Below are 14687 nucleotides of genomic sequence, written 5' to 3'. Positions count from 1 at the left end.
TACGTAATTAGAAAGAAAGAAATGACAAATATGTAATATTTTCATGATGCTAGGTTTGGGTCATGTCCAATGTGCCCTTCAATTTTTCATGTAAGGGGTATCCTACAAAATATATAGGTGAAAACTGATATTTGGTCTGCAGTATAACTGAATCACAGACACACAATACCCTTGATGATGTTTCTGGACATACTTTGTAAGAACTTTTTCAAGAAGCAAATTTTGACACTGATGCTCTTAATGAGGTCCTGAGACTACTGTAATGAAAAGAAAGAAAACCTCCATCCAAATATGAATCTCTTTATTACATAGACATGCACAATAAAAATGTGATAGGATATAATTTTATTACCTGAATTATATATTCTGTAGTCCAAAGACTGAAAGAGAAGATTCCATTTTTCCTTAGCATGCTCGGAAACAAATGTCCTTTAATATTTGTACATCATGAGAATGGAATGTGCTCAAAGATCAGCTGAAAGTTAAAAAATTTAGAGGATTGTAGCTGTAGCTATGCACCTTCAGTGGAAGCAGTTCAGTGGGCAAGGACAGGTCCACTCCTGGCATCCTGCAAGGATTTATGACCATCTCACCACAGAGTCACAGATAATACTGCCTGCCTGAAAGATCCACATGCAGGCTTTCAGCCAAACAGGTACAGGCATATCATCATAATAAGATCCAGCATTTACATAATATAATAATCATATATGCTGATCCTCACTATAGTGCTTTGTGTTATGTAGAAAAGATTATATATATATTATTATTAAGTGCCAGCGAGTCAGTTCTGACCCATAGCTACCCTGTATAGGGTTTCCAAGGAGCATCTGGTGAGTTTGAACCACTGACATTGTGGTTCAAACCAATCCTGCAGTCCAGCACATTAGCCCACAACCATATATATGTGTGTGTCCCTTAATGTCGGTCACTTCTGACCCATAGCAACCCTGTATAGCCTTTCTGAGGAGTGGCTGGTGAGCTTGAACTGCCAACTTTGCAGTTCAAAGGACTTTGCAGTCTAGTGTATTTCATTAACCCACAGGGCCACCCCAGGATTCCATGTTTGTGTAGGTAGACAGATAGCTAGCTAGCTAGCTAGCTAGCTAGATAGATAGATAGATAGATATAGAGATATATGTGTGTATATGTAAACACCTCTATAGACATATACACACTTCTATAGACAGACACATATACTCATCCATAGAGATGGGCAGACAAAGAAAGATTTCTTTTAAGGAATTGACTCACATTGGCTCAAAATCTATTGGTCAGGCAACAGGCTGGAGATTCCAACAGTCGATGTTCCAAAATGAGATGAGTGGAAGAGTTCTGGCAAGATATCTATAGTTAGGAGTCAAAATATACTATAGGGAAAGTTTGACTTTATGGAGACTGATCTTCATTATTGAAGGTCAACTGATTCAATCTCATTTAACTAATTATTCTAGAGTAATGTTTGATCAATCGGGGCACCATAGCCTAGTCAAGTTAACACACAAAATTAACCATTATACTTTCTCAAACCAAACCATCCTAAATTCTAATATATGTCTAATCTTAGGCATTTTGGAGGACTCATGAAGCCAGTAGTATAGAGTGGAAGATCACACTGACCCAGTTTAGAGATTAGCCAGTGGCAGCATGCACAAGCTGGGGGATCTTACTTGGTTTTCTACTGCAGGCTCAGGACAGCCTTAAAAATGAAGAAAATCTCCAGTCCCACTTTGATCTCTGGCCCTCTAACTAATGTGGTTCTTTGAAAGATTCTTCCCAGGCCAACTTGTTCAAATGCTAGAATCAGAAGTTGTGTTAGAAAACTGATTAACAAGATTTTGGCCTATTAATATAGATGCAAGTTTGAACCCTAGACATACTGCTTACCAGTTCTATGCTCTTGACAAGTTAATCAAGTTTTCTGAACCTCAGATTCTCATTCTGGAAGTGAGAATGTGAATGATTTTTGAGGACCGTGTTAAGTTTAAAACAGTATAGCATATGTAAAGGTGCTTTGTGAGGTGACTGATTCTTGCTCAGTGTCCAGTAAAGTGTCATTTTCTTTCTCTTTTTCTTGGCTGGCATTTCGATGGTATTTCCATGATTAGAAATCTCTGACATAAGGTTATCTGTGAAGTGTTTCTTCAAACAACTGGTTTGGAGTTGTTAATTAAAGTAGCCCAAGCTTGTTCTTTGTATTATTTACTTTTTCTGATTCTTGGCCTGGATCTGTGCCATTTTAAAGTCCAGAAATTGATTTAATTCCAATAATATGATGCCAAGCTATTTTTTAAAGAAAACTAACTGCTTTAATAATGTATGAGATTATAATACATATGTCTCACAGTTTTCAGGAAATAGAGCAAAACCCTCTTAAATGATAAAATGTGTTTACTATTGGTCAATTAATTACATTTCTCAAAACTGGAATCTATGAAATTTAATGGTTGCCTCACATCTGTTGAGAAATTTGGAGTGTACACCACACCTTGGCTGTGATTCATTATGATATTCTGAAGGCTGCAGCTCAGGATCGACTAATTCACTTATAATTTTTAATTGGGCTTGCAACAAAAAGTTCTCTCCAAAGTTTAATTACAACAACTCATAAGTGTACTGATAAATATTCCCTCCAGCACTTGTTTCCCCTGCTGCTGAGTCAGGCAGCCCAGGAGATATGCCATCCTTCATGAAGGAGCTGCAGGTGAGATGTGGGATGCTTCCATTACCCCCTTCTAAAAGTAAAGGAGCATATTCAAGGAAAGGAAGGATTGTGTATTTATGAAAGTGTCTCAGCAGGTCAGTGGGACTATAAGAGCAATTCAATAAATGCTTGTGCAAGCTGTGTTGTTAGATACCATCTAGCTAGTCCCCAACTCAAGGTGACCCCATGCACAACAGAACAAAACACTGCTTGGACCTGCACCATCCCCATGAACTGTTGTACTGCTTAGGGTTTCATTGTCTGAGTTTTAGAAGTAGATCACCTAGACCCTCATGCTTCTAAGATGCTGAATCCTGATAGACAGGTGGTGGCTGTGTATAAAGAGCATAGATCAGGAACCAAACCCAGATCTCTTGCATGGAAGGTCAGATTTCTACCACTGAACACTGTGGGACATATCCCACAGTCATCGAGTCAATTCCCACTCATAGTTGCAGTGTATAGGGTTTCTAAGGCAATAAATCTCTATGGGAGCAGAAACTCTCATCTTGCTCTTATAGATCTGCTGGTGGGTTTGAACTGCCAACCTTGCAATTAGCCATCCAGTGCTTATCCTAGAGCATCACTAGGGCTCCTTCATGGGACATAAGAGTCATCACAAAATAAAATAAACTTCACTAATATAGATCCAAAGGACCCCTTGTGTGGTGTCATAATGTTAAAGTGCACCAGCAGCTCCAAGGGAGAGAAGACTTGGTGATCTGTTTCTGTAAAGATCACAGCCTTGGAAACCCTATGGGGCAATTCTACTCTGACCTGTAGGATCTCTGTGAGTTGAAATTGACTTGACAGCACACAACAACAATGTGCATCCAGGGAATTCATTGTTAGATGAAATTAGGACTTAAGTGTTGTCATGAATTGAATTGTGTCCCCTGAAAATATATGTCAACCTGGCTGGGCCATGATTCTCAGTGGTTTACCAGGGTCAGAGAAAAAGACCCTACTTACCAAACATGATATCCTTCTCCAGCGACTGGTCCCTCCTGACAATATGTCCAAAGTATGAGAGACAAAGTTTGGCCATCTTGGCCTCCAAAAAGCACTCTAGTTGCACTTCTTCCAACATGGATCTGTTGGTTCTTTCGGCAGCCCGTGGCACTTTCAATATTCTCCTCCAACACCGTAACTCAAAAGAAGCAATTCTGCTACAGTCTTCCTTATTCACTGTCCAGCTTTCACATGCACATGAGGTTATTGAAAATACCATGGCTTGGGTCAGGTGCACCTTAGTCTCAAGCTGACATCTTTGCTCTTAAACACTTGGTAAAGATCTTGTGCAGCAGATTTGCCTAATGCAATACGTCGTTTGATTTCTTGACTGCTGCTTCCATGAGTGTTGATAGTTGATCCAAGAAGAATGAAATCCTTGACAACTTCAATCTTTTCTTCATTGATAAGAATGTTGTTTATTGGTCCAGTGGTGAGGATTTTTGTTTTCTTTACATTGAGATGCAATCCATACTGAAGGCTGTGCTATTTGATTTTCATCAGTAAATATTTTAAGTTCTCTTCACTTTCAGCAAGCAAGGTTGTATCATCTGCATATCACAGGTTGTTAATGAGTCTTCCTTAAATCCTGATGCCACATTTTTCTTCATATAACCCATGGAGAGTTTTAAATAAGACCAAATGTATAAATCACTAAAAGTTATAATGCCAAATTTGTCTATATTAAAGGCAAAGCTTCTGAGGAAAAAGGCACCGACAAACTAAGTTAGAAGCCAAATGACAAACTATGAGATGTCACCTGCATACAAATGACAAAAGGTCAGGATACAGATTACTTTTAAGTGCTTATTTTTAATTAGGCCCATAAATTATTAAAAGAGTTTAATAGCACAGGAAGAAAATAAAAAAGTGTTATGAAGCAGAAAGTTTCTTGATGAATAAATATGTGAAATGATGCTCACCCTAACCAATAATCAGGAAAATGCAAATATAAACACATTTATCAAAATTCTAAGTTTATAAAACTGAGTACCGACATGGATATGGTGAAGTGAAAAGTCTCATATGACAGGAAATTCCATTTCTGAGCAAGGCATACCCACAGACTACCCCCAGTGCTCTCAATGCGTCACATGTCTGTCAAGATAGCAATCTCTGCAGTTTGGAGAAGAGCTGGCATGGTCTGTGGTCCTGGGCTAGTGCCACTGAACACTCAACAGAACGTTTCCAGTGCTCCAGTAGATCTCTCCCCTTGCACGTAAGCACTGTCTTTGAGTCTTGACTAATGAACCTTCCCATCTGTCAGTATAGGCCAGAAGATCCATATGAAGGAGGCCTGGTGTTGCAGTAGATTAAGCAATGGTTGTTAACCAAAAGGCTTGTCAGTGGTTGAAATCCATCAGTCACTCCACAGGAGAAAAATGAGGCTGTCTGCTCCTGTACAGATTTATAGCCTCAGAAAGACTCTCTCCTATGAGGTCACTAAGAGTTGGAATCTACACACACACATACCTATAGCTATCTATCTGTCTTTCTATCTCTCTATCCATCTATCTATATATCTATCTATCTAGTATAAAATATGTAATGTTCTTGGGAAAGAAGCACCTCAAATTCAGTAATTACTAGAGTTACTCCTCAGTACAAAGCAAAGGTAATAAGCTAATACACAGGGACTTCAACTATATCTGTGATTTTGTATTTCTTTTTAAAAATAACTCAAGTATGGCTGATGTGTTAGTACTGCATAATGGATATAGCAGTATTATATATTTTAATATGTTGCTGTATTTTTATAAGCTTCTATAATATATTTTTAATGTGAAAAGCTATACACTTGATAAACAATTCACTTTGTGTCTACATAGACAAATATTTGGAAGAACTAGCAAACTCTGGAGTCCCTGAGGATTCTGCCTCATTTCAGGGCCTCTTCTGCAGCATGGATCAAAGGCTTCTTCTCTGTTGCCTCATTTATTTTCCCCAAGTTTTACTTGAGGAAAAGTGGAGAAAAGTTTACCATCAATGGACTTGGGCTTTCTGCTATTGGAGCAGCCAGAAAATTTATTCTTCCAAGCAGCTGTCTCATACAGCTCCTAATGTGTGCTTTGTTTTACTTCTTGCTCCAATCCACATCTCCAGGAAGTTCTGAAAAGTTTCCTCCTTTGAATTCTGGGATGTTCTAGGAGGTGGCAGTAGCTGGCAACTATGGTTTAAACTGGGCTGCAGCTGCTGCCATTTCTGACACTGGGGAATGTGCACTTTAGCACCATGTCCCACTCTCTGATGCTAAACAGCCCTTTGCAGTCTTTTAATAGATTCTTGGGGGAGGAGGAAGTGGAGGCTGAGGTTAACTCTGTTCGCTTGTGTGCCTGCCTCAGTCAGATTGGCATCTGGCACCAAGCCTACCATTTAGTCAGATGGCATTGTTTTCTGTTACACACACGCACACACACCATGAGCTCAACCCATATGTCTCTATGCGTGAACGTTGCATTATGCTGGACAAAATTATATTTAACCACACATTGAGGTATAAACTCAAGTTATACATTCTTTGGCATCTATAATTGTGTCAAAGGAGGTTCCGTTTTAGTTCAAGGTGGTAGTAATAATGGAGATAGTAGATGAACCTCCCTTCAACTCATTTTCCCATTCTTTAATGAAAAATATTGGAGACACGTGGCCATAGGATTAATTTTACCAGCTCTTTCCCAGAGAGAATTTTGAATCTTCCAAAGGTATCACAAAAACCCAAAACCAAACCACTGTCATTGAGTCAATTCCAATTCATAGTGATCTGACAACACCGAGTAGACCTGTTCCTTTCCAAGTCTGTTGATCTTTACTGAAGCAGTCTCATCTTTCTCCTGCAGAGAAGCTGGGGGGGTGGAGTGGGGGGGCTGGTTATGTGCTATTGATTCTGACTCATAGCGACCCTGCATAGGGTTTCCAAGGATGTAAATCTTTATAGGAGCAGCATGCCTCACCTTTCTCCCACAGAATGCCTGGTAGTTTTGAACTGCTGACTTTGAGATTATCAGCTGACTCACAGGCACTATGTTACCAGAACTCCTGCAGAGCAACTAGTGGGTTTGAATTGCCAACCTTGTGATTAGCAGCCCAACAAATAATCCACTATACCAACAGGGCTTCTTAGGGGAATCTTAGTTGGCAATTAATGTAACTGTTGTTGTTCTTAAGTGTCGTTGATGTTCGTTCCAACTCATAGCAACCCTGTATAGAGTCTTGAGAAGCGGCTGGTGGGTTTCAACTGCTGACCTTACAGTTAGTAGTCTAGTGCTTATCCAACAGTGCTGCACCAAGACTCCAAATCCCTCCTCCCCATACACCTAACCCTGGCTAGGATTATAGTGAAACCCTATTCTCTTCCTTTGCCCTTGTGCGACTCCTTTCAGTTTAGAAATCCCAGTAAGCTCAGAATCCCTAGAACTACTAGAACAAAAGTTAGCCAAATCTGACCAGCTGCCTGTTTTTGTAAATAAAGCTGTATTTGGACACAGTAAAGTCCATTTCTTTACAAATCTTCTATGGCTACTGTGATAGTTAAGGTTTTATGTCAACTTGGCTGAGTCAGGATTATTAGTGGTTTAGCAGTTAAGATGTAGTTATCACCTCCATGATGAAATCTAATGTAATACAATCAACCCCATGATATGATTTGACTTGGTAAATTCTGATCTCATGTAATTTCCTATGTTGCAAACCCTCACTTCTATGATATTACTGTACTCAAGCCACGGTATTTTCAATAGCCTCATATGAATGTGAAAGTTATACAGTGAATAAGGAAGACTGTAGAATAATTGATACCTTGAGTTCTGGTATTGGAGGAGAATATTACTGTAACTCAAATGCATGGTATTGGAGGAGAATATTGGAGTCCTGGCGCTGTGGATCAATGCGCTGCACTGTAAAGTTGGTTTGAACTACAAGGTCATCAGTTCAAGCTCACCAACTGCTCCTTGGAAATCCTACATAGGGTTGCTATGGGTTGGAACTGACTCAAGGACACTTAACAACAACAATGTTGGAGGAGAATATTAAGTGTAATAACAATTGTGAGGGTGACACAGGACCTGGCAGTGTTTCATTCTGTTGTGCATAGGGTTGATCTTAGCCAGACTAGCTGGCACCTAACAACAACAAAATTATGTTCATGAGGTCAGATGCAATCTGGAGGATTATATTATATCTTGAGTCATTATCTTTTGAGATATAAAAGGAGACAGAAATGAGCTGAACTCAAAGGGACCTATCATCACCAAGATGGAAGAGCTGGGAGTGGAGTGTGTTTCTTGCACCTGGGGTTCCTGCACTGAGAAGTTTCTAGATCCAGGGAAGATTTATGCCAAGATGTATGGAGATCTCTAAGGAATATGAGGTCTACAGATGCTGAAAGGAGGCAAAAACCTTTCCCAAAGCCAACAAAGAGAAAACCTTCTACAAGAGCCATCACTTTGAATTTAGACTTCTAGCCCCCTACATTGTGAAAGAATACATTTCTGGTTGTTAAAGCCAACCACTTGCAGGATTTCTGTTATAGCAGCATTAGCATTAGGTGATAACTACATCTTAACTGCTAAACCACTATATATTACCCTGACATAGCTGAATAGTGATAGTAGAGAACATTATGATGCACAGAAACTAAAATATTGATTATCTGGCATTTTACATAAAAAAATGTGTCTAGTCCTGGCTACCAGATTCTCGTGGTATAAAAGACTGACTTTCATTAGATCAAAAAGATACTAATAATCAAATTCCAATTTATAAAGCTTAAAAGTTTATTTTATTACTTTATTATGAATTTTAATTCAAAATATTACCAGGTGAGAGGCAAAACTGGGGACCAAATGTGTGCATGTCAGTTAATTATATTTTAAACATTAGAAAAATTTAAAAAGTATTTCTTCTAAAAGTAGTCCTTTCCCTTGATAAGAAATTGTTCTCTGCTCTATATCCTCCTCAACTTAAAACAATGAAAGATCCCAAAGCTTTAATTTCTCTAAGACTTGTCCTTTTTGCTCAAGCTGTGGCTGTTCTCCTAATCATGTTACCCTACAACTGATAACTAGGAGGCCAAGATGACCACAACACTGACCTAGCCCCGAGTGCCCAAGGAGACTGATGACACACCATTGATTAAATTTCCTTTCCAGGGCAATGCCAACATTATTCCAAAGCTTTGGGCCCTGTAGTAAGTGGCTACTTCTATTCCTCTTGTCTTGTAAGAAAACTTCTCAGACAGATACTGACTGGACAAAGAAGGAAACATACATTTTTTGTGTTTATACAGCTCTATGATTTTCAACCAATGGAATCCTGGTGTGGCACTACAGAATGAGCACTGGACGGTTAGCCACAAGGTCAGCAGTTCAAATCTACCAGCTCATTTTCAGAAGTCCTATACAGGGTTGCTATGAGTCACAACTGAATCTACGGCACTTAACAAAAACAATGAGTTTCAACTACCATTTGTCTGGCATCTGGGTATTCTTTTAGATCTATCTGTTTGCAGTTAATTGATGGAGAGGCAGGAAACTGGTAGTCATGTGACTAAGGACAAGCCCTTTGGGTTTCAGTTTGACTGAAATGTGGAGTTTGGCTAAATAACAAGAAAATAATTTTCCTAGTTTGCAAAACACAAGTGTTATTTTAGGGATTTGTAAATTATGTGATTCTCACATACTGAAACATTGTTCAAAAATGTTTGGTTCCAGTTTTCTACTGTGCTCTCCTATATAACAAAGATATTGCACAAGCTATAAAATATTTTAAGAGTCTCGATATTTTTATTTTGTTTCTATTATTGAAAGCTGTCTTTACTGAATTATCCCTACTCTTTCCGTTGAATTCAGTTAAAAGTTGCCAGGGGCCTAAGATGATAAGAAAGCTAAGACACCCTGGAAAACAAACAATATTTCAAGTTTCAGTGTACAAGCCCTCACTGAAATTAAGGATGACTTTTAGAACTCCAAAATGTCTTGGAAGATGTTGTAACATGCTTGAATCTTGGGTGTATTTCTTGCCTTCCACAAGCAATGTTCAGTTCATCTTGTTTGAAGCATTTAGCCTGTCTAAACTCCTCTCTTTTCCAGGTCACTGTTAATCCTGGGGAGTCCTTGTGGTGAAAACCTCAGACCCTGGCCTTCATTTTCAGAATTCCTTTGCAGAAGAAATGGGCTGTGCTTCTGAATGCATGGGCACAGGGCTGCAGTTTGTGGATTTTAGTGTGTAATTTTTAGCAAAGGCTTACTAATGTATGAATTTGTACCATGTTCAAGTGCTGGGTAGAATGTGGAAGGGTTAGGACACATTCTGTTGAGGTCTTCCCAAGTTGCCAAATGTTTTTTCTCTAAAATCTAAGTATAAAGTCAGGACTGGGTTTCCTCTCCTAACATTCTTGGTGGCTTGCATATGTACCTCTGTAGGTGTGTACCCGAACAGTTGAGACTGAATGATTGCCGTAAAAATCTTCTGAGACTGTTATTAAAGAAACACTTCAGATCTATCTGCTTGGCAGGTGAGAGTGTGATGAGCAAAGAAATCAACTTCCAACCCAGTTTCTTGCCCAGTTACATTCGGCTAATCAATCTGGTCACTTAATTCCAAATATTTAGGGAGTTTAATGTAGCTTTGTTGTTTTGGAAATTAAATATAGGTACCAAACATGAGAAGACTTGGTAAGATGCAAAGTCCTAGAACAAAAACAACAATAAACATAATAATTTAGTATCACTTCCTGAAGGGTTACTTTATTTGATTTACACCCTCGGAAACCCTGTACAGGGTCGCTATGGGTCGGAACCGACTCGACGGCACTTAACAACAACAACAACAAAAGAGAAATAATACCGTTAAAGAACAGAACAGAAGATTTCAAGGGGTGGCTCAAGAAGACAGATTGAAGTATTATAATGAAATATGCAAATATCTGGAATTAGAAAGCCAAAGGGGAAATTATGCTTAGCATTTCTCAATTTGAAAGAACTGAAAGAAAAATTTAAGCCTCGAGTTGGTAGTATTGAAGGATTCTATAGGCAAAAATATTAAAAAGAAATGGAATAAATAGGATTGGTAAAAATCCAACCATTTCAGGAGGTAGCATATGATCAAGAACCAATATAGTGTTGAAGGAAGAAGTCCAAGCTGTACTGAAGGAATTAGTGGGGAAAAAAAAAAAAATGGCTTCTGGAATTGATGGAATGTCAATTGAAATGTTTCACCAAATGGATGTGATGTTGGAGGTACTCACTAGTCTGTGTGAAGAGATTTGCAAGACAGCTATCTGGACAACTAGCTGGAAGAGATATATATTCAAGCCCATTCTAAAGAAAGGTGACTCAACAGAATGAGAAAAATTATCAAATAATTTAATTAATATAACACAGAAGACAAATTTTGTTGAAAATAATTAAAAAGCAGTTGCATTACTACATCAACAGGAAATTCGAGCCAGATTCAGAAGAGGATGTGGAATGATATATATCATTGTTGATGGTCAAATGGATCTTGGTTGAAAGCAGAGCATATCAGAAACATATCTATCTGTGATTTATTGACTATACAAAAGCATTCAGTTGTGTGGATCATAATAAATTATAGATAATGTAAGAATAGGAAATCTAGAATATTTAATTGTGCTATGTGGAACCTGTTACTGTGTGGTTTAAAATTTAAAAAAAAAGGTGTGTCACAGGTTTTTATACTTTCACCATCCTATATATTGAGCAAATTATTTGAGAACTGGAATATATGAAGAAGAACAACATCATGATTGGAGGAGGCTCACTAACCTGTGATATGAAGATGACACGACCTTGCCTGCTGAAAGTGAAGGAGACTTGAGGCACTTATTGATAAACATACCACCTTCAGTATGGATTGTACCCCAATGTAAAGAAAACAAAAGCCCTCACAGCTTGGCCAATAAGCAACATCACAATAAAGGGAGAAAACATATAAGTTACCAAGAATTTCATATCCTTTAGAACCCTAATCAATGCCATGGAAGCAGAAGTCAGGAAATTAATGATGTATTATATTGGGCAAATCTGCTGCAAAAAAAAAAAAAAAAATCTCTTTAAAGTGTTAAAAAGCAAAGACAATACTTGGAGGACTAAGGTAAATCAGGACCAAACCGTTATATTTTCAATCACCTCATATGCATGCAAACACTGGACAGTGAGGAAGAACGAAGAAGAATTGGTGCCTTAGAATTATGCTGTTGGTAAAAGTATTAAATATACCATGGATTGCTAGAAGAATGAGCAAATCTATGTTGGAAGAAGTACAGCCAGAATGTAATCCAATGCTTTTTCCACAGAACCACCAGGGTTCCTTTAAGGCCAACACCCTTAATTCAGATATCTAGCTTCCTAAATGTGAGAGAATGAATTTCTGTTTGTTAAAGCCATCATTTATGATATTCTGTAGTAGTACTAGATAGCACAGTGTCCTGGTGGGTTGCTGTAGGCTAGACATGAGGTTGCTAACCACAAAGTTGGTGGTTCAAACCCACTATGGAAACCCCATACAGGGTCACTATGAGTCAGAACCGACTTGATAGTGATTAGCAACAACAACAAGATACCATAATAAGACACAGACTTACTTAGACATCATTGACTTGGTTTGATAGACGTGCATTTAGCTAGGACTCAAGCAATACTCATCTGATTAAGCCAAAATGGCTCTCTTTATTTTTTCTTAACTCTTTTTGGCATTGAGGTTCACTTTGTGATATAATTTGAAATATTTTAATGAAAAATGAATTGGAAAAAAATTGAGTTAGGTTATTTCTGAGTATTCTTATAATCTTAACTGGCTGACATGATAGAATGATCTAGGAGATGAGTCAGTAAAAGGACAGAATGATGGACATATTTGTTTTCTACTTAAATCTTACTCCCCACCTGTCCCCATCATTCTTTGTTCCAGCTTTCTATTAGGTTTAGGGATAGAGACCAAGTCCTACCCAAAATGCATCTGGATTGGTCAATCTCTGGCTAGACTTTGGCTTTGGTATGCACATGTGACCCAACTCTGGGTTATTTAGAACGAAGGGTAAATCTACAGGGCTGGAAGTGTATGGAGAAGACTTTCCTTGCTATGAAAACAGTTTTACAGTAAAGTTTGTTCCCTCTGCTGCTAGTCTTTAATAGGGCCGGATTTATACTTATGGAGCCCAATGAAAAGTTAAAATGTGGAGTCTTGTTCAAAAAGCAAAAAGGTAAATAGCTTTTTTTTCTTTTTCTAGTCTTTTTCTCTCTACCTCTCATGGTGTGTTTTGTTACTTGATGTCATACTCCTTTGGGCATGGATTCACAAATGGGGCAGGTAGAGACCCTTACAGGCACCATGTCTCTGCTCTGTGGCTCAGCACACAGATTATATGTGAACTTGATTCCTTCCCTACACCTACATTACAACCAGATGCCTGCTGGGGGAAAGAATAGCAGGAGGTGGCCAAGAACCTATGCCAGGAAGACAAGGAGGCCATGAGAAGCAGGCTTCAAGCTTATAGCATATGCTCCATTGTCCCATCAAAATTCACTTCCAAAAACCAAATTCACAGCCATAGAGTCAATTGCGATTCATGCAACCTTGTATAGGGTTTCTGAGGCTATAAATTCTTATGAGAACAAAAAACTTAATCTTTCTCCCCTGGAGTGGCTGGTGGGTTTGAACTGCCTACCTTGCAGTTAGGAGTCCAGTTCTTATCCTACAGGGTCACCAGGGCTCCTTGAACTTCAATTGTTGTTGTTGTTTTTGTTGTTAAGTGCCATCAAGTTGATTCTGACTCGTGTTGTTGTTGTTAGGTGTCATCGAGTCAGTACTGACTGAATCGTAGCAACCATATGTACAACAGAACGAAACTCTGCCTGGTCCTGGGCCAACCTCACAATTGTTGCCACACTTGAGCACATTGATACTGCCACTTTGCCACTCCATCTCACTGGGGGTCTTCCTCTTTTTTCTCTGACCCTGCACCTTACCAAACATGATATCCTTCACCAGCGACTGGTCCCTCCTGACAATATGTTCAAAGTATGAGAGACAGCTTGGCCATCCTGACCTCCAAGGAGCACTCTGGCTGCAATTCTTCCAACACAGATCTGTTGGTTCTTTTGGCAGCCCATGGCACTTTCAATATTTTCCTCCAACACCATAACTCAAATGAATCTATTCTTCTACATTCTTCCTTATTCAGTGTCCAGCTTTCGCATGCATATGAGGTTATTGAAAATACTATGGTTTGGGTCAGATGCATCTTAATCCTCAAGTTGACATCTTTGCTCTTCAACACTTTAAAAAGGTCTTTTGCAGCAGATATGCCTAATGCAGTATATCATTTAATTTCTTGACTGCTGCTTCCATGAGTGTTGATCGTTGATCCAAGAAGAATGAAGTCCTTGACAACTTCAATCATTTCTCTGTTAATAAGAATGTTGTTTGTTGGTCCAGTGGTGGGGATTTTTGTTTTCTTTACATTGAGGTGACTGAATGCTGTGGTCTTTGATTTTCATCAGTAAGTATTTTAAGTCCTCTTCACTTTCAGCAAGCAAGGTTGTATCATCTGCATATCGCAGGTTGTTAATGAGTTTCCCTCCAATCCTGATGCCATGTTTTTCTTCATAGAACCCAGCTTCTCTGATTATTTGCTCAGCATACAGGTTGTATAAGTATGGTAAAAGAATACAACCCTATTGCACACCTTTCTTTTTTTAAACCATTCAGTGTTCCATCTTCTGTTCAAACAACTGCCTCTTGGTCCATGTACAGATTCCTCATCAGCACAATTAAGTGTTCAAGAATACTCTTACTTCGCAATGTTGTCCATAGCTTGTCATGATCCACACAATCGAAAGCCTTTGTGTAGTCAATAAAGCACAGGTAAACATCTTTCTGGTATTCTCTGTTTTCAGCCAAGATCCATCAGACATTGTTCTACTTCCTCTTCTGAATCCAGCTTGAACCTCTG

The sequence above is a fragment of the Chrysochloris asiatica genome, unplaced genomic scaffold (genome assembly GCF_000296735.1).
Source record: "Chrysochloris asiatica unplaced genomic scaffold, ChrAsi1.0 scaffold00012, whole genome shotgun sequence".
Lineage (NCBI taxonomy): Eukaryota > Metazoa > Chordata > Mammalia > Afrosoricida > Chrysochloridae > Chrysochloris > Chrysochloris asiatica.
This window is presented reverse-complemented; position numbering follows the sequence as displayed.